At 49.9% G+C, this 19,827-nt stretch overlaps 1 protein-coding gene across 3 annotated transcripts in view; it reads right to left on the bottom strand.

The window, feature by feature from the left end:
• LOC119372450 (calcium-dependent secretion activator) overlaps positions 1-19,827 on the bottom strand; it is a 1,123,203-nt gene that overhangs the window by 835,778 nt on the left and 267,598 nt on the right. The window lies entirely within an intron of this gene.

Below are 19,827 nucleotides of genomic sequence, written 5' to 3'. Positions count from 1 at the left end.
CGTACAGCAACCACACCTCCATCGGTTACTGCCCTTAGTTTTCCGGATATGGGCTCACGGAACGGACCCGGTTAGAGCCACTGTACTGCTGTCGTCGCTGAGGGGACCGGTAGCGTCCAGGCGACGGCGAACGAGACTAACGTCGAGGTGTCCATTCAGCTGTGCCCAAGTAGTCGGCGATGTCGCGTGGCAGCTCACCACGCTGTGCAGGCGGTGCGTTGACGGCGAAGCCACGTAGGCCCATCTGGCGGTACTGGCAGCGGATGTAAGTGTGGCCGGCTTCCCCGCAGTGATAGCAGAGCAGTCGGTTGTCAGGGGCACGCCAAACGTCCGTCTTCCTCAGTGGGTAGCGCTGGCCGACAGGTGGGCGAGGTGGGGATTTACCGGTTGCTAAAAGGTCCACGGTCGGCGGCTAAAAAAATTTGATAGCACTCTCATTTGGAATGCTATACCAACCGATGTGAAAGCAGCACACTTTCCTGTAGCCATGAAGCATTTTACGTTGGCAGATAGTGATATAGTTTCAATCACTCTGTGTGCTTTTATTTTTCGATCTCGAAATCCAGTATCTCCAAATCCAGTATATATATTTATACATGTTCCATTTGTCACGGTTGATACTGGTTGCTGCGTTATGCAGTATGTCTAACCATTGGTCTCGTCACCAGCCAACCAGAAATGTTTTTTTCAAATTTTTGTACTACATGTTGCAGGTGACAATAAAAAAAGTGTTTGTTAGCACATACTCTCTAACATTCAACCTTAACAATTTTCCTTCTACAAGACAACGTGTGCACCACAGAAACGCCCGGACGTATTGTCTATAGTTGCACAAAATGTCGCAGGCAACTCCCACTTTCACATTGTTGCCACTTATAGCTCCGATTACCTGGTGATTGGTAAGAGAAAAAAATGCAGGGAGACCTAAAGCTAAACAAAAACGTCCACTACTGTGAAACCTGAGGAAGTGCGTCGCACGAGCAGTCACCGATTACCGTTTGTTGAGTTCCCACTGCTCCGTTTACCAAAGCGTCAATGACGCCAATCTTAGGGGCAAGCGTTTCCCGGAACAAGTAGAGGCAGATTCACAAGCTCGGTGTGCGATATGTGCCCCACGTTTTGCTGCACTTTATCGACTTCCTGCTTGTTACGGCAGTTGAGGTATACATCAGGTTCCTTCCCTCTTCAGATGTGGTGACGAAGACACCGGAGAAGTGCCGGTGGGAAAAGCAATCGCGCGCTTGGCGAGGCGGTGGCGCCATCTCTTACGCGGCGCGGAAGTCAGCTGCATGTTTCCGAAGCGTTTTTAGCTATTTTAAGTAAATTATTGTGATTACTTCTTGGTTATTTCTGTCAATTATATTATTTTAGACCTTGTTCATGTATTTTAAGCCGGTCTTGAGCATTGCTAGCCTTGTTATGGCCTGTATTGAGCGCTTTACTGTGAGCGTGATCACGCCACATGAGATAGATGGACGACAAGCCGGTCCCCTAAAGTGCTTCGCACCTAAAATATCTAAGTAAAAGAGAATTGGATGTTCCATATCAAACAATCACAGTGAATAAGTATAGAAACACACTACCGACTGTACCTTTAGTAGCTATCACAATTAAGCATGAAGTATCGTGATCTCATCTGTTAAGGTGAGACAGTCGAAAACTCAGTGCCTATGGAAAATAGCCCAAAACGGCTCGTTGGGACACTTATGGGAAAAACGAAGCATTTGGTATAGCAATGTTTCTTGAAAACCCTCCGTAACATATTTAAGATGGCTCCTAATAGCTTACATTATTATAATGCAAACTCAATTTCACGATGTTCCCTAGAAAGCAGAATTTTTGTTATACTCCAAGTACACCCAGATTATTAAATATTCGCCCTAAACATCGCCTTAACACAACAGTAAACTCAAGTGGAACGTAAATATGTAAACAGCAGTCAAAATGATGAAGACACTTGAAAGTAAGAATAAAGCCCGGAGCTGATTCTGGCAGCAGATTACAAAAGACACGTTTCAGTAAAAAAACCAGGAAAAACAATACAAAGACCTAGGTAATGTATGGGATGCAAAAGAAGAAAGCGCTTATTTTGCTAACAATCGAATTATGATTTTAAGAACTCTTTGAATAAAGACGTCAGGAAGGAAAAAGTTTGGAGCAGCTACACACTAGTGGGGCAAAGACTGAGGAATCAGCAGACGCATTCCTTTCTCATTTGTCTCCTCCTCACTTTCCCATCCTCTGCTATACTGTACTATACTTGTTATACTATGCTTCACCCTTTCTCCTCACCCTCACTTCCCTTTCCTACCCATTCATACCCTATACTATACATGGCCATCCTATGCCTCACCCTCACATTCCTTTCCCACCTCTTTGGTACACTCTCTCTCTCTAGCTTTTTCTACTTTTTCTTTCTATGCTATTCTTTACCATGTACCCCCTCCTTTCCCTCACTTCCCTTTCTCACGCCCCTACTATACTATACTATACATGACTATACTACGTTCTGCTAGCGTGCCTAGATAGCCAAGTGTTTACAACGCTCGTTTTTGGATTATGGGTGCACAAGTTCGAATCTCAGCTCACGAAGAAATTTTTTCACCAAGAATTTCTTTCTTTCTCTCTCTCTCTGTACACATTCTCTTGCCAATCAGAGTTATTGTCTCCCACGGCGTAAAAATCGGCGCACGTGCTGTGGGAGCGAAGCAGAAGGTGAAGAAGGGGACGAAGAGCACTGTTGAATTGCCATGACACTTGCTCTTACTCCCATTCATGGGGTGTCTATTGCACAAATCAAATTCTGATGCCGCTATAGTGTGGTTATCTAAGTTTCTTCTGCATGGTGCTTATTTACGAAATCTGAAGAATGTAAGAATGGGGTTGCTTTACGCCTCGTGGCTGACAATAATGAATGATCGACTATGCTCGCCATGCACCAGCAACACCACCCCTCTTTGAATATCACCCACCAGCCACAGCGACACCGGGAGACTTCAAGCAGTGTTTTAAAGTGACAAAGCTTCACCTAAGCGGTGAAACCTGCACTGCATTGCTTAAAAGTCGCTGATGGTCTTCAGGGGACTAAAGGACACTGCAGCATTCAAGGCATGCAGACAAATAATCCCCTGGTCTTTCTCGTTCGGGTGAGGAAGCATTCTGGCGTTTTCACTCATGACGAGCTGTGCTTGGTTGTGCTGCCGTGCCTAAGGCTGCTGTGTTTGATGATTTGCGACACTGTATGTCTTGTTAAACTACTAATGCTTGCCGGTGATATTTAGACCGACCTGGGACCTGACATAGCGCAGCTTTCTAAGCAGCTAGAGCTCACGGCTAATGTCGTAAAGGAAATAAAGAAGAACGACTGCCCACAACTGATAATCTCAGCAGTCATTCAGGCCCTATGGAATCAGGGCGTCGACGAATCATGTATAAAAATACTGGAAGAAATCAATGGCACCTTCGCAGGCACCACAGTCCTCTATTAACAAAGCGATAAAATTCCTGTAAAGAAGGGTGTAAGGCAGGAAGGCGCGATCGCCTCAATACTATTCACCACATGCTTACAGGAGGCTTTCAGGCCTTAGATTGAGAACATTTAGGGATACGAGTCAATAGAGAGTACCTTAGTAACGTGCGATTTGCTGGTGACATTTCCTTGATGACTAACTCGGGGGACGAATAGCAAGTCATGATTACTGAATTGGACAAGGAAAGCAGAATGGTAGGTCTGAAAATTATCATGGAGAAAGCAAATGCAATGTTCAACAATCTCCGACGAAAACAGTGCCTTGCAACACGTAGCGAGGCACTGCAAGTGGGAGAAACATGGCTGATCCCTCTATCATAGGAAATGGTATAACACGAAAGTGAAACATGTCTTTAAAGACGTAGTTGAGCGTTTGTTGCGCATTCTTTCGCCCCAAGGGCAAAGGAATGACTGCTAACAAATTGTAATGTCACGCGCAGAATGGCAAGGCGCTCGAAACTTGCAACGCGCTTCTCAAGCAGAAAGGACGCACGGAACGAACATACACAGGATGAGGGCGAACTAACTGTCACATTTGTAGCTTATTTCTGCGTGAGCACCGCGCTCCTTTCGCAAAAGCAGCCGCTGCAATGAGTCAAGTGACCTTCGCACTCTCAACGCGAGACGTACAAACCACCGCGATCCCGTGATAAGCGCACGCACAAGCGACCACTCCCTGTAGACGCGGGCGCTCATCGCAACGGCAACGACCTTTCAAGCGCGCTCTTCGAGCCTTTCGCGCCATCTCGCTAGTGATAACTAAAACACGCTGTAACACATATCTCTGAGTACAGCCACCGGCAAATGGTGTACATAAATAACTGGCCGTTAGCATTGCGAAGAACGTGCCGTCCGTGGCCGAATCGTTTCGCGCTGCGGCGCGAGGAGTCGTAAGTTACATTCCCGGTGACGGAACTTTTTCTTATGGTTTTTTTCTTTGCCCACAGTTAGTCTTCTTATTTTACAACGTCATATCCGTGACGGAAATACGTCAGTGGAGTCGTGGTGGACCCCGGCATAAAACACTTTCGTGTTAAAAGGAATGCGTCTACTTAGGACAGGTAGTAACCACAGAGCCAAACTATGACACTGAAAGAATGTAGATGGTTGGGCGGGTTGGTGCATGATTGTAGATAAAAAAACCAGCAAAGAACAAAGGACACCGAAAATGGTGGCGACAGGGAAATAACAACTAAAATTTATTGCAGAAAACAACGCGTTTAAAACTTCTGACAATCACCTGGCGAGAGTCAATGGAAAAGTGCAATGAAGCATCACACCAATTCAAACTTCCTTCCTTGGCTCATAGAGGTAGCACTTATGCATGTGTTTCCTAGTAGTATTACAATGTAAAAAACTTCCAAAACACCCTTTCTGGCTTGCTTTTTCTGTGGCTTAAAATACTGGTGCTATCAAACATCGGCATGCATCCGCTCTATCTAACATCGCGCGGTAAGTATGCTCCATGGCAAGTCAAAAGAGAGGCCTTCTGTTCTCTCGGGCGAATGTTAATGCATCGGCCTGTATGGTCAATGCATATATGGCCACAAGAGAAAGGAATGTGTTAAGTAGCGTCGGTCAGACGACGCGGCAAAGTAGGCAGGGGGCGGTATCAGCAAGGCATCTTTGTCGCCATCACGAAAACAAGCACAAGGCTGAGGAACAACTGGAATAACATTGCTATATATGTACATCTGCCCCCGGCAGATGGCGCTCTTCAATACAGGGTTGCTTGGTCAGGCTACGCAATATGCTGACTACAGCGACTAGCGTCAACACACAGCACCCCTCCCCCCTTAGTTCAGACGACTCAACAGTCAGCCAATCCGAGCACAAAGTCCCGAAAATTTTGGGGTAATTTCCAGCAAGGCTGCGAGCGGCGTGGGCCTGGCGGTTCTACACTCTCCTCCGGTGTTGCTGGCTGAGGTGTTGCTACACTGTCCGAGGGCAGCATGGCTGTTGGTGGCTCCTCGGGCTCAATGTGGTCTTCTGTCTCGCTCCTACTCATTTCGCCACGTGAAGGGCTTGACGCAAGCCGGACTTCAGGCTGTCCTACAGGTACAGTCTCTGCGACCCTAATCGGAGAACTGCCCCGACGACGAAGCTGGTCCACGTGCTGGCGATACACGTCGCCGTCTGGAAGAATAACTTCATACGAGATCGGGCCAGTTGCTCTGGAGACCCATGGTGGGCCCTGGCTGTAGTTCTGTGCAAAGTCAGGGTCCTCGGCAGGCAGGCAGAGCTTCTGTGAATCTGGAAGGCCTTTCAGGGGCCCGCTCTGGGTGCAGCCGGTCTAGCATGGTAGACAGTCCACAGCCCGTCAGTAACTCGGACGGGGTGCGTCCCGTGGCAGTGTGTGCAGTTACCTGCTGCTGAAGAGTGAAATCTGCCAGGTGCCGTGCCCAGCTCCCTTGGATTATTCGAGATAGAGCATCTTTGGTAGTATGTACCATCCTCTCAGCCTGCCCAATCGTAGATGGATGGAACGGTGCAGACATTACATGGCGAATGAGGTTCATGTCCGCGAACCCCCGAAATTCTGCGGATGCAAATTGGGGCCCGTTGTCTGATACCAGGGTATCCAGGGTATCTGCAGGCCATGTGTTGCGAACGACTGCCGTAAGGCATTAATTACAGCATTTGATGTCATTGATGGCAATGGGATGACCTCGAGCCATTTGGAACAAGAATCCACCACAATTAAGAAGGTTGGAAGGGGCCAGCAAAGTTCATATGCAGGCGCGACCATGGAGTCCGGGTCGTCTCCCATGGGTGGATCGGTGCCCGGGGCATCTCCGGCCGTGTTTCCTGGCAGGGCAGGCACCGACGGATCCATTCTTCGATGACCGCGTCCATTCCCGGCCACCATACATAGCTGCGGGCAAGCGCCTTCATTCTGAAGGCGCTTGCCCTTCATTCTGAAGGACACGCAACCTCTGCGGAATCACCACACGGTCGCCCCACAGTAAGCATCCCTTGTGGGCGGACAGTTCATGTTGCCTGGACCCAAACGATGTGAATTGGGAACTGGGAGCCCACCTTGGGCACCCCATCCACACCGATTTGAGGACACGGGAGAGAACACCATCCCTGCAGAGTATTGAGCCACGTCATCTGCATGGACAGGAGATTCTGGAAATTCATTTAGTAGCGTGACTACCTGTGCTGCAGAAGGGTCGTCCTGGCGCTGGTGCATTAGGGGAAGTCTGCTGATACCATCTGCGTGGCTCCTTTGTTTCCCTGGACGGTGGAGGAGAGTATGCTGGTATCCGTTCAGAAAGATGGACCATCACAGCATTCGTGGAGCCTGCATCTGTGAAGTTTGTCTGTCCAACGTGAACAGCCCAAGGAGCGGCTTATGGTCTGTGTAGATCTGGAATGGGCGGCCAAATACATAGTCATGGAACTTTCTTTACTCCTGCAACCAGTCAGTGCCTCCTTATCAATCTGGTCGTAATTCCACTCGGCGGAAGATAAAGTCCTTGAATAAAAAAATGTTGCAGTGGCTTAGCTCGGCTATGCCAGGATAACGTAGCGTTAGCAAAGGTTCAGCTAATTATTCTCAGCTTTCCTGATTGTTTAGGATTAGCTTGATTATCATGCTTACTGCTGCTCCAATAACACACACACGGTATACGTATTATGTGGCACATGTATATTTATTTTGCCAGGCAACTACTTCGGGATCCGGTGAGTTAAGTTTCTCCGCTCTTCTGTGCCGTTGAGCAGCATTTGCGCTCTCCTCCTCCATGGCCAAACCGCACTGGCAAACACCAGTCAGAGGCGCCATCAACCGGCTCCAGCGCAGTGTAAGACGGCGACTGCACAGCGAAGGCGAATAGCTGCGGGCGCCAATAGACGTCAGACTCTGCCCAGGCGGCGCTGCGAAAAACACCGCCACCAGCGCCCTCATCGTAGCCCTGGCACTAACTGGGTAGTGCAAAGAGAGCCGTCCGCAAGCGAATGTGCATAGGCCGCAATATAACCCTCCTCTTTCGTCGATGTCGAGGCGCGGTTTCCTGAAAATCAAGGACCTGGAAAGCTTCTTCCGCCAATCCACGCTTCAGAAACAAAGGAAGCTGATCAAAGCGAACTGCGAGTACAATGCAAAATAAGTTTTAGTTACCACCGCGCGCTGCAACTCGCAAGTACAAGCGAGCATCACACGACACCGAGTTCGAGGCAAGCCCTCCGACATCCGTTCTCTAGAGCCTAAATGCGTTAAAATCTGGTATATACGTATGCCACAGCGATAAAGTACCTACATACACGATCAATTTACTTAGCTATGCATCTTACGATCGGTGGTACAAAACTCGGTTCATCAGGGGCGAATGGCTCCGGCGATTTTCGCCTTTTCAGTTACATGTTTTATTACGCATCCTCAAATGGTCTCTTGATGGTCGTCTTCCGTTTGTATGTACTGCAAATGGGGATATGTGCGTGTCCACTTTCACGGGGTACAACCAAAGGCAAAACCGTGGCCTCCGAGATAGCCACGGCAACCGCGGAGGACACGGGCGAAACAAACCTGAAGGGGGTCACGACCAACATTCTGCGATTTACTTGTATGATGCACGTGGTGCTGTTAGCTAGTTAGAACCAGAACTCTGAGCCCTCAAAACGTACGTCCGCGATGCTGTGTTGTGATGACCAACTCGTCGCGGTGTGCGTATCACGCGTCTCCAGTCTGCCTCTAGCTGCTCACTTCGTGTTACACGACAAGCACCGCGGTCAGAGCCTCTGCTGAGCTTCATAGTCAAGGTTACCACGGTTTTGCATCAGGGCTACGCAAAAAAACAGCAGAGCCACACATTCATGCCACCGGCTGTGGAGAACGCAGGTACTTCGCTTACCCAACATGCTCGCAACGGCCGGTATCCAGCGCTCTCGCCTTTCTTCTTCGTACGACAACTATGGAAGTCGGTAAAACTGAACATAGTTATTCAGTCTTTTACGTCCGTGGCAATTCACAACGCAACAGTGCGTCTTTTGCGGAGTTTCTTCGTAGCATGCGGTGGGGTCTCGTCTGCTGCTGTTTTCGCCGTCGTTCAGGCGAGTGATCCAGCAAGCACTTCACGACGGTTCGGTGGCGCGTCCGACTAGCGGAGAGCAATTCACAGCTCTCGTTCTGAGTGCTAAATGCGCAAACACACGCGATATTAAGCTCAATCGTTGTTTCACACTCGCTAGTTGCACCTGGTCCCATAGCAAACTGTGCGAGAGAGTCGGTCTATGCACTACTCAATACTGCTCCGACAGGTGGCGCCACACGTCTTGGAAACTCCAGAGTCTGACGTCTATACGTCTGCCAAGGCTACGCCGTCACTCCTCTGGAAAGCGCAGACCGGCGTAGGCGGAGTGCGCGGTAGTTGCCGGCTCCGGTGCGTGACACCACTGATCCTCGCACATGCGCAGCACGGCTCTTGAGGATCCACGCGAAACTGGCTCAGCTAGGCCAGTATAGCTCACGCTACAAAAGCGATGGGTGCTTCTATGTTATCTGGCATTTTGTGGTTCAATACCGCTGCGATTCCATAAGGATATGGATCACAGGCAAGGATGATGAGCTTCGTCTCGTCAAAATGTGTTAACAGCTGGTTTGACGCCAGCAGTTTCTTCACATGGTCGTACACTACCTGTTGTGGGGTTTCCCACATCCAGGGCACCTTCTTATTCAAGAACCGGTGCAGGGGTTCCGCGATAGAGGTCTTGTGTGGCAGGAATGCATGATAAAAATTGAGAAGATCCTGGAAGGCCTGCTGCTCGCCTTTGTTCGAAGGCGGCGGTGCGTTAAGGATGGCTTGCGCCTTAGCCTGTGTTAGACGAATACCTTCAGCTACGACTCAGAAACCCAAAAATTCCACTTGAGTCACTCCTAGCTGGCATTTTTTCTTACCTTAAAGGGACACTAAAGGCAAATATTAAGCCAACGTTGATTGTTGAAATAGCGTTCCAGACACTCCGTAATGCTTGTTTCGTGCCAAGGAAATGCTTATTTCAGAAGCAAATCGCGTTTTAGTGGTCCGCCCGGCGTTAGCGCACTTCAAATCACCCGCCTGAACGGGTCTCCTGACGCAGCAGTTGCCGTGCCCAACGTTGCCCGCGTTTACTGCCCGGCCGCTGACGCTACGGTTTCTTGCGCAACAGCGACCATCAATTTTGCCAAGACGCAGCCGCAGGTCACTCCGAAACTGTATAGTTCACAGTAACGGAGCTTAGCTTGGCCAGCAGCAGCAGCAGCAGCAGCAGAATATCAACAGTGCGAAAATAGCGAGAGCCAAGCACACGCAGCCGTACGCGATGCCGAAACTGCCACTGAGACGTGCAGCTCGGCGACAACGGAACTTTTGAGGCCCTCGCGCCGTTCCCCATGGTACCGCCAAGAGGTTCTTTTTTTCCGTGATTCAAACAAAAAAGAACTAGCAGCATTTTATTACGTCTTGCGATACCCAGAAGGTTCTTTTTTTATCGCGACTAGTTTAATTACTGGCAGTTAATTGTACTCGGGTTCTTGACGTCATCGGGATCATTTCCAAAATATCCCAATTGTAGCGCACACCGTGTCCTACATTTACCTTAATTTCACGATTACTAGAACACTGCTGTTGATACTATTGACGTTTTAGACGTTCTCACAGATTGGCCTATCACTCTGTCATCAATTGTTATTTGCCTTTAGTGTCCCTTTAAGCCCTGCATCTTGGAACCGCTGGAGGGCCTCTCGAAGGCGACTGAGCACTTCCTGGTGTAGGATCCCGAAAAGAGGACATCATCAAAAAGTGGAATGACACCTGGCAGTCCCCGCAGGAGGTTCTCCATTAAGCTCTGGAAAATGCCAGGTGCGACACTGACACAGAATTGCAGTCGGCAAATACGGAAAGCACCCCGATGTGTCACAATGGTCTGTGCATCTTCAGATTCATCAGTCACAGGCAGCTGCTGGTAGGCCTGTGCCAAGTCTAGCTTTGCAAAAACAGCTACACCAGAGAGGGATGCCAGCAGGTGGCTGACCGCTGGCACGGGATACGAGTGCTGCTGCAAGGCTTTGTTGATTGTGCACTTATAGTCTGCACAGATGCAGACGTCTCCATTTGCCTCCTGTGGCGTAACAATGGGGGTTTCCCAACGAGCGTGATCAACCGGCTCCAGGATTCCCTGTTTTACCAGTTTGTTCAGTTCGACGTCAATTTTTGGTCGAAGTGCAAAAGGAACCCTCCTTGCTTTTAGGCGGATAGGCACAACAACACCGCGGTTAAGTTGAAATTGCACAGGCGGTCCCTTGTAACAGCCCATTGTCCCATCAAACACAGAGGCAAAGTCTTTGAATATGCTATCAAGTGACGCTGACAGTTGGTCAGTGTGTTGCACTCTCGTAATATCAATCCCGAGTGCGGGAAACCAATAAAGTCCGAGAAGACTTGGGTGCTTCCCGTTGACAATGACAAGGCGCAGCTGGCCGTCAAAAACTTTGAGCGTCACTCGCACGGTACCAATACACCGTCCAGCGATGCGGTTGGCTTGATAGTCTCCCATGATGATGTCAATGAGAATGTAGAATTGGGACACACCCCTTTGGAAAAAAACATGGCTGATCCTTCTGTCATAAGAATCGGTATAACACGAAAGTGAAACGTGTCTTCACAGGAGTAGTGCTTATTGTGTAGTGATATATGAAAGCTTGTACAATGTATATTCGTGTTGGGAAGCTACAGCACCGTTTGACGTGGATGCACCTATGTTGACGGCATGTCTCTATCGCGACGACTGACGCCCATGATCATGATTAAACCGTTGTGGTAGCTGACGTTGTGAACATATATTTGGACACAGCGAATCGTGAATCCCGCGTAACGATGATATCAACAAGCTCATAATCAACACTGGTACCCGGTATGCACTTCTTCAAAGCGTCGTCAATTAAGGAGAGAAACGACACAGTGTGCGCTTTCTAGCAATGGGTGACCGACGCCCGCGCTCATGTATACAACACACTGCGCTTTAGCAACACGGGAGGTAGGGTTCGTAACCCGTCTCGCCGGCGCTGGTCTCGTTCCACCAAGGCACGACATTCGCCCGTCGAAATCGTGTCCTTTCTGCAACGCGTATTGCAGCAATTGTGTTAGTCAGTGCTCTCGCAATTGAAGCAGTCGGCGGCGGTGAAATCCCGTTAGTGCATGTGCAAGCCGCACTACTACGATGAGCCGACGCACGCTAACACGAAGCGCAAGGCAAAAATTGGCCGCGTATCTGCGTGCTTCGCTGCAAATGACGTCTAAAGACGATAGAACAGGCGCTGCGTGAGATATGGACGCCATCTGGCAATACGTCGGGAAACATGAGTGCTGTGTTGCGGGCTGGTAGTCCCGGCACGGCGGCAGGCGAAGACCGGCGGTGACCAACGCAACCGGCGAGGACGCCGGCCAGCCCGAACACGCGGTTTGGCGCGATGCGCCGAAGGAGAAGAAACGTCCTCACTCAACGAGTACTCTCCACAAACTATCTTATTTACACGTCGCCTGGGTAAAACAGGAATGCCAGAGCGGCGCACCCTGTCATTCGTACAATGAAATACTGAACCGAAACCGAAACACAACAATGAACTCGGGCAGAGGGCACGGATGAAGGCAAGTTTCAGCGCAGTCGCATTTTCAGCAGGCAGGCAGGCAAGCAAAGAACTTTATTATCCGGAGGCGGCGCTCGACCCCCTTTAGCGCAGCTTAAGAAACTAGGGTCTTTAGAATTACGTATGTATGCATTTTCTATTAAAGGAACACACCACCCTAATACTTGCCTAGTGATGTTGCGCCTCAGATATGCGTGATATTTACTTCTTGACCGACAACGTTCACAAGTATGAACAGCCGTACCAGTTCAAGATTGCTGGCCCTTGGGCAAGTGGTTCAACTTTGGCCGAGTGGCTGAATCGAGTGACGTGCCGACAAACAGAAAGACAGACAGACCAAAATTTCTCCGATTAAGTATCCCAAGAAAGACTATCGTCTTTAAAAGCGAACTGCGTAACTGCGTCAAGGGTGCCTCGGCGACGCCAGCGCGGCCAGTGTACCTCGCTGGTATCGAGACGCTTTAACCATGACTTCCTATATCGCGCGCACTCTCGCAATAAGCGCTAGTAAGTGTCGATCGTGAAGCATTACATCTTTTCACCTCTCATAGACGGCGGTACCGCCCCGCTCCGCCCCGCCTACCTACACCGCCAACAGTGACCACCGTGCGAAAGAGAGAATGTGTGAAAGATATAAGGCGCGTTCGCGCCGCGTCCCGCACTGCCGAGTTAGCTTAGTCGGTGGTAGATAGGGGATTATCCGTACCTTGGGGCACACATTGTTTCTTATGCAATAAACCGGAAACAATTGAACACGTGTTTATAGACTGCTGGAGCGGGGTGTTCTTCTGGGACATATTACAGAGAACTTTGAAATAAGAGTTGCCGTTAAGTCCACATGGCATCCGTTTTCTTTCTGTTAAAAATGATGATGGAGTACCTTTCGATCTAGTCATGCTCCTGGGCCTGCATAGTATATGGCAAACTCGAACTGCCTTTGACAATGCGGATGTACAAGTGAGATCTGTACGGGAATATTCCTGCGAATCAGTGTGCCGTTTTCTTGAAGTGCTGAAAGGGCAGGAGGATGTACCAGAGTGGATTTCACGAGTGGAACTATTGTTGCGCATGCCAAAGTTTTGATTGTAGTCAGCTCAGTGCTGACGGTTCATAATTGCACTTTATATAGCTATACCCTTGTTTTTTTGTGAGTATGTAGATAGTCTTGATTTGCAAGGCAATAAAGAAAAAAAAAGAGTTAGCTTAGTCGGCAGGGCGTCGGGCGCTTACCGTCGCGGCCGCAAGGTCGTGGGTTTGATTCCACGTGGGGGATCTTTTTCTTGGTTTTTTTCTTTCTCACCCGCTGGCGTCGATTTTATCAACGTCATATCCGTGACGGATGTACTTGCATTATGAAACCGTTAAGCGCACAAAGACGGGAACAAGAAGACGGTGTACTTGGTGGATCCTGGCATAAAACACTTTCGTGTTAAAATACGTCTGGCTGTGGCGTCGGAAATGATCGAATAGGTTGATCCCGAGTACACCCCCATCTGGCACTGTGCGCCTTCGATTCTGACGTCCACATGTACCTTCTTCTTGGCAGACTGACACTGCGTTAATAGCAGTTCGCAGTACGCCATGTTTGTGCGAGGGGCGTTCTTGGAACGCTGTGTCCGGCCGTCGGCTTCGGAATGTCGACATGGGCCAGACTGCCACCGGGACCGGCAGACCTTAACAATGTGCCCGGTTGTTCTGCATTCCCTGCACTGGACAGCACGGAATCGACACAGACGCGTTCGTGTGGGCCTCCGCAGCTGGCGCAGGAGCCACTTGACAGTATCTCGACGCGCCGTTGCTGCTCGGGGCCTGCACGAAGCCGGAGAACATCTTCACTGGCGCCTTCCTCACCGGCATCACCTGTCGTCCTCCCGTGGTGCACTGGCTCGACGCGCAGCGCGCTTGTGCTTTGGGGCGAGGTAAAGCTTCCTTCCCGGGCAATGGCCTCAGCGGCAGCACTGGTCAGCGACGACTTTTAAAGACGATAGTCTTTCTTGGGATACTTAAACGGAGAAATTTTGGTCTGTCTGTCTTTTTGTTTGTCGGCACGTCACTCCATTCAGCCACTCGGCCAAAGTTGAACCACTTGCCCCAGGGCCAGCCATCTTGAACTGGTACGGTGTTCATACTTGTGAACGTTGTCGATCAAAAAGTACATATCACGCATATCTGAGGCGCAACATCACTAGGTAGGTATTAGATGGTGTGTTCCTTTATTAGAAAATGCATACATACGTAATTCTAAAGACCTAGTTTCTTAAGCTGCGCTGAAACTTGCCTTCCTCCATGCCCTCTGCACGAGCTCATTGTTGTGTTTCGGTTTCGGTTCTGTATTGCACTGTACGAATGCCATGGGGTGCCGCTCTGGCATTCCTGTTTTACCGAGGCGACGAATAAATAAAAGAGTGCGTGGAGAGTACTCGTTGAGTGCGGACGTTTCTTCTGCTTCAGCGCTTCGCGCCAAACCGCATGTTCGGGCTGGCTGGCGTCCCCGCCGGTCGCGTTGGTGACCGCCGGTCTTTGCCTGCTGCTGCGCCGGGACTACCAGCCCGCAACACAGCACTCATGTTTCCCGACGTACTGCCAGATGGCGTCCATATCTCACGCAGCGCCTCTTCTATCGTCTTTAGACGACATTTGCAGCGAAGCACGCAGATACGCGGCCAATTTTTTTTTTGCCAGTAGTCGCCGCTTCACCGTGTCATTCTGTAGACCGAACACGAATCGGTCCCGTAGCGCGGTGTCGAGGTCATTGAAGTTGCAGTGTTGTGCCGTGGTTCGAAGGGCAGCGAGGTAGGCGGCGGCAGACTCACTCGGTGCCCGGTCGCGGCGATGGAATTCGTAACGCCAGGCCACCTCTGGCGCTTTCGGCGCAAGGTGGTCCCGCAGCGCGGCGAGAATCGTTTGGAATGACGTATCCTTTAAAGGGGCCCTCGAACACTTTTTTTCGAAGCGCCTAGATCGCTGCCGATAGCATCAACGCGCAGTGGCGCTCGCCAGAACTATTGCGGGCGGAAATGACGAAGATGAGCGCAAGCCTGTGATGGGATAAACGTAACGTTAGAAGTAATCACGGCGTTGCATCACAAAAGGGGTTATTATTGAGTTTAGCTTTTCTTTGGCGTGCTTTTTTCACTGAACACCAAATAGACGAAGGGTCTTACACTTTTTCAGCTTTAAAACTCCAGCGCCTGACAAAGAATGCGCCGAACCTCATGGCACTGGAGGAAACGCGCTGGGTACGCTCCAGGCGCCGTTGTTTGAAGAAACTGAAGGGAAAAAATGTAAGCGCGTTGATATGGACGCCGTAGCAACAAAAAAAGATGACTAAAACTACAAAACATGATAGAGGTGTTCGCGATCTGCCTCGTTTCGCACGTGCAGTTCACTCTTCATGCACCACATTGTTTGTTACTATCGCAATGACGTCATCATTACGTTGGAAAGAACAGGCAACATTGTATGCAAGCTTCCCGTACGTCGGATCTTTCCATGGATCTTTCAGTTCATTTCAATTGGGCGCCATCAAACGTCACAGGGCAAGTGAAACTTGGTCAGATGACCCGCGAAAATCAAGTAGGGGGTAGGCCTCCATTTTATTGTATTTTGAGTGTTCTCGGCTGAATAACTTCGGACTGCGTGCACCTATCGCTGCCGTTCTTGCTGCAATAATCTCATCAGCCTACAGTCCACACAACCGGAAAGTAAAAAGTGTAAAACAATGAGGTCTGGAAAAGCGTTCGAGAGTCCCTGTAAGAGGCCCGGCGCCACTAGCGCCTTGGCCAGCTGAAAGGCGGCGGTGGCTGAGAAATAACGCCCTCTTCTTGGCAGCGTCCGTGATGCTCTGTGCCTCCAAGAAGAATTCGAAGCGTTGCACGTAGTCTTCCCATTCTTCCGAATGGGTGATGTCGAAGACCTCGATCCCGTCTGCAGTGGCGGCCGTCATCGTGACGAGTATGCACTGGAGCCGCCGGGACTAGTTTTCCTTTGCGGTGGTGTCTGTCGACTTTCCGTCGCATCCCATCCTCGTCGCCAGTGTTAAATAGCGTTGGTCGTACGACGCGGCAACGTAGGAACGGGGCAGTATAGCCGATGCATCTTTATTGCCATCACGAAACCAAACACAAGTCTGAGGAACAACTGGTATAATATTACTATATACGTACGTTTGCCCCCGGCAGATGGAGCTCTTCAATACAGGGTTGTATTGGAGAACACAGCGGTGGCCAGAGCGGTCGACGTCACAAAACAGAGATTGGTGCAGTGATGACCCAGAACGCGCAGACAATGCCGACGCGCAGACAATGTAGACGTTCAGACAATGTAGCCGGTCTGCAAAGAGACACTGGCTGGCTGTTGCAAACGTGATTATTCGTTTTGTGCGTGTGTGCGCGTTGTCCATCACACTTTTTTTATTTTATTTCTTTTCTGGTTAAGGCACTTGAGAGCTGCCTACGCGTTACAAAGGGAAGGACCACAACTCATCATCATCATCATCATTGCACTGTTGACTGTGGGACGCCTCGCGTTGGGTGCTCACGGGAAGACGACAAATGAGGCTGTAAAGGGCGATATGGGATGGGCAGGTCTTGAGGCGAGGGAAGCTCAGAGCAAAATAAGGTTCGAAGAAAGGCTAAGGAATATGAAGGAGAGTAGATGGGCAGAGAAGGTGTTCCGTTATTTGTAGAGGAAGAGCGTGGACACGCAGTGGAGAAAAAGAACTAGGAGGTTCACTAATAGTGTAACCAATATGTCAACAAAGAGCGTTAAGCGAAAAGTCAGAGAGGGTGAGAGGATTTACTTGATGCGGCTATGGAGAAAAAACCGGCTTTGAGTAATTACCGAAAGGGCAAAAATGAAATAAGGAGGGAAGCATTTTATAATTCAAGGGGAAGCGCTTTACTGTTTGAAGCCAAATCGGGTTGCCTTAGAACGCGTTGTTATAAAGCGAGATTCAGTAAAGAAGAAGCACAATGCACGTGCTGCGGGGAAGATAAGGAAACGGCGGAGCATGTTCTCATTGAATGTGGAGATATCCACCCAAGTGTACGTTTAGGCACGAGCCTACATGAAGCCTTGGGTTTTAGAGACGACAGTGGAAAGCTGAACACACCCGCGATTGAAATATGTAAGAGACGGTTAGAGTACAGGTGGCAGAAAATTAGAGAAAGGAGAAAAATAAATATTGGGGAAAAAAATCTGGACATTCTGCCGTAAAGGGCGGAGAACTGGGCTGAGAATTTCTTTTTTTTTTCCTGCAGTAAGATAGATTATATTGAAGTAGAGACATTAGGCCAGCATTAAAACGGACAGACAGACAAACAACTTTATTGTGGTCCTGAGAGGCAAGGCAGCGGGCCAACTAGGTAGGCCCCCACCCAGCCGTTGGCTAAAAAATTTTTTTTTAATCGAGCCTGGTGGCACACTTGTCACCGCCCCGTTATAAAGGGCACGCTCATAGCATACCTGCCAAGTTTGGAGAAACGGAATCCGGGAGATTTACTCAACGGGGGGGGGGGGGTATAAAATATGTCGACCGCGTGGGGGGGGGGGGTTACTGCGATAGCAATTATACCGACATTAGGCAGTTTTACAATAGCGTGCGCAAAGCTGTGCGTTGGCTTCTCGCGCAATTGCGCATGCGTCGTGCGCTAACCGCTTGCGGGCTCCCGTTAAGTGACGGAAATAGCGGGCCGCAAACGCTAACTTAGCGTACGCTAATCTAAAACTGCCTACTGAGCAGTTTTAGAATAGCATACGCAAAGCTTTGCGTTGGCTTTTCGCGCCACCGCGCATGCGTCGTACGCTAACCGCTTGCGGGCTCCCGTTAAGTGACGGAAATAGCGGGCCGCAAACGCTAACGCTAACTTAGCGTACGCTATTCTAAAACTGCCTACTGCGAGCGGGATTTTGCGGTCGCCGCTGATCTGTACAGAGTCCAAACCGATAACATCGCTTACGCATCGTCTGTTTCACGTGCGAGTAAAAGCGCGCTAGCTCTAGGGACGAACGCGCTTGAAGCACAGATGAAACGACCCGGCCGTCACTGTCGCGCGAAGGGAACATGCGATAACATCGCTGCGCGTGCGAGGTCTGTCGTCGCTTGCTTACCAATTATTTCGTCGGGCAAGGGACCATAAGGGGCGCCGTTGAGACGGGGACGGTCGCGAGCGCTGGCGAACGCGCTATCTCGACAGACATCGGTAACGGCTACCCTTTGAAGTGTTGGGCTCTCCACTTAAAGCAGTAGTGACAAAATTCTGAAGGCGAGACAACTTGTGGGATAGATTTGTGTGTACAAAAACGCATCATCTACGAAATATTAACGGCTGATATAACCTAGAACACATTTAGGATCAATTTTTAAATTGCGTGCTGCGCATTTGTACGCGGAACGTCCCACCTCGCGTCACGACATCAAACAACAGCCACCTGCATCACGAGCTTGTGTTGGTGCCATAATTCTTGCGAGCGCTCCCTCCTAGGGAAAACAGAGCGCACCTTTTTTATGTACTTATATGTACGCATCAGAGGCAAGACGCTGCTGCAGCGCTATGACACGTTTGCGTTGGCAGCACTGCGGCACAAAGTGCATAGGTACTTCATGCGCAATGCAACTGAATTGAACCTTTCTACCATCGTTAAAAAAAAAGAAGAATCCTTTCGTCCTTTCTACTACGTGGCCAGACAACTTTGCTCATGTGGCCAGACAAAGCACTGGACGCGCGGGGCAAAACTGGATTTCAGGGAGATTTTCCTATGACCCGTACAACCGGGAGAAACGTTCAAAATCCGGGAGACTTGGCAGGTATGTCATAGCATCCATCCATTCCATGCTTGATCAGGCTACGCAATATGCTGACTACAGCGGCTAGCGTCAGTACTCAACAGCATGCAATAAACAACCTGTGCCATGTAAAATACAGATTTCACGGTGTGGTTAGTACCACATGCGTTCTTCCTTTGTTTCTTCTCACTGAGGCGACTGCACAAACTAGCCAGTTTCTGAGGTGCTGAGAAAACCACGTGAGCATCAACTGGCTAGTTTTATGCAGGCGCATTGAGTACTTTGTGAGGCACAATGTACTGGTGCGGACCTACAGTGGCAGACCTGTCTTGTCTGCTTGTTTAACATCGCAGTTTTTTCTGCTACAGTAACAATCTGCTACTGTGACTTCCACTCACCCTCTCCACTCCCCCCTCTCGCACGCCTCATTCTCTCCTGCGCAATGCCGCGATGAGCGCCAGCGCATGCGCGTCCGCTCCCCCTCTCTCTTCTCCTACTCTCCCCCCCTCTCGCGCACCTGTCGACCGCGTTCCCCGCTCGCCCTGTGAGACTTAACGGCCAAGCAAGAGGGAATTAGACACGACGCGCGTAGCGTTCCTCTTCGCGTTCCACGACGCGAGGTCGGTAGCATGCCCAACGAGCGCCAACGGAACGCGATCGTGCAAGTTCTCCGACTTCGCATCGCCTCATGGTCCCCTTTAGCGGGAGATGGTGTAATATTTTTACAGAATGCTGAAGGAAAATCAGTCGTGGTATTTGTGGTGCCAACCTCAGTTTCAGGCTGGGTGTGTGTTGAACCGCCAGAAAGACAGGGGCTCATTACATTAAGAAATATGGTGACAAATGTTAGCCAGCCTTTGGATACTATGCATAAAAGCAATTCGT

The sequence above is a fragment of the Rhipicephalus sanguineus genome, chromosome 10 (genome assembly GCF_013339695.2).
Source record: "Rhipicephalus sanguineus isolate Rsan-2018 chromosome 10, BIME_Rsan_1.4, whole genome shotgun sequence".
Classification (NCBI taxonomy): domain Eukaryota; kingdom Metazoa; phylum Arthropoda; class Arachnida; order Ixodida; family Ixodidae; genus Rhipicephalus; species Rhipicephalus sanguineus.
This window is presented reverse-complemented; position numbering and strand designations above follow the sequence as displayed.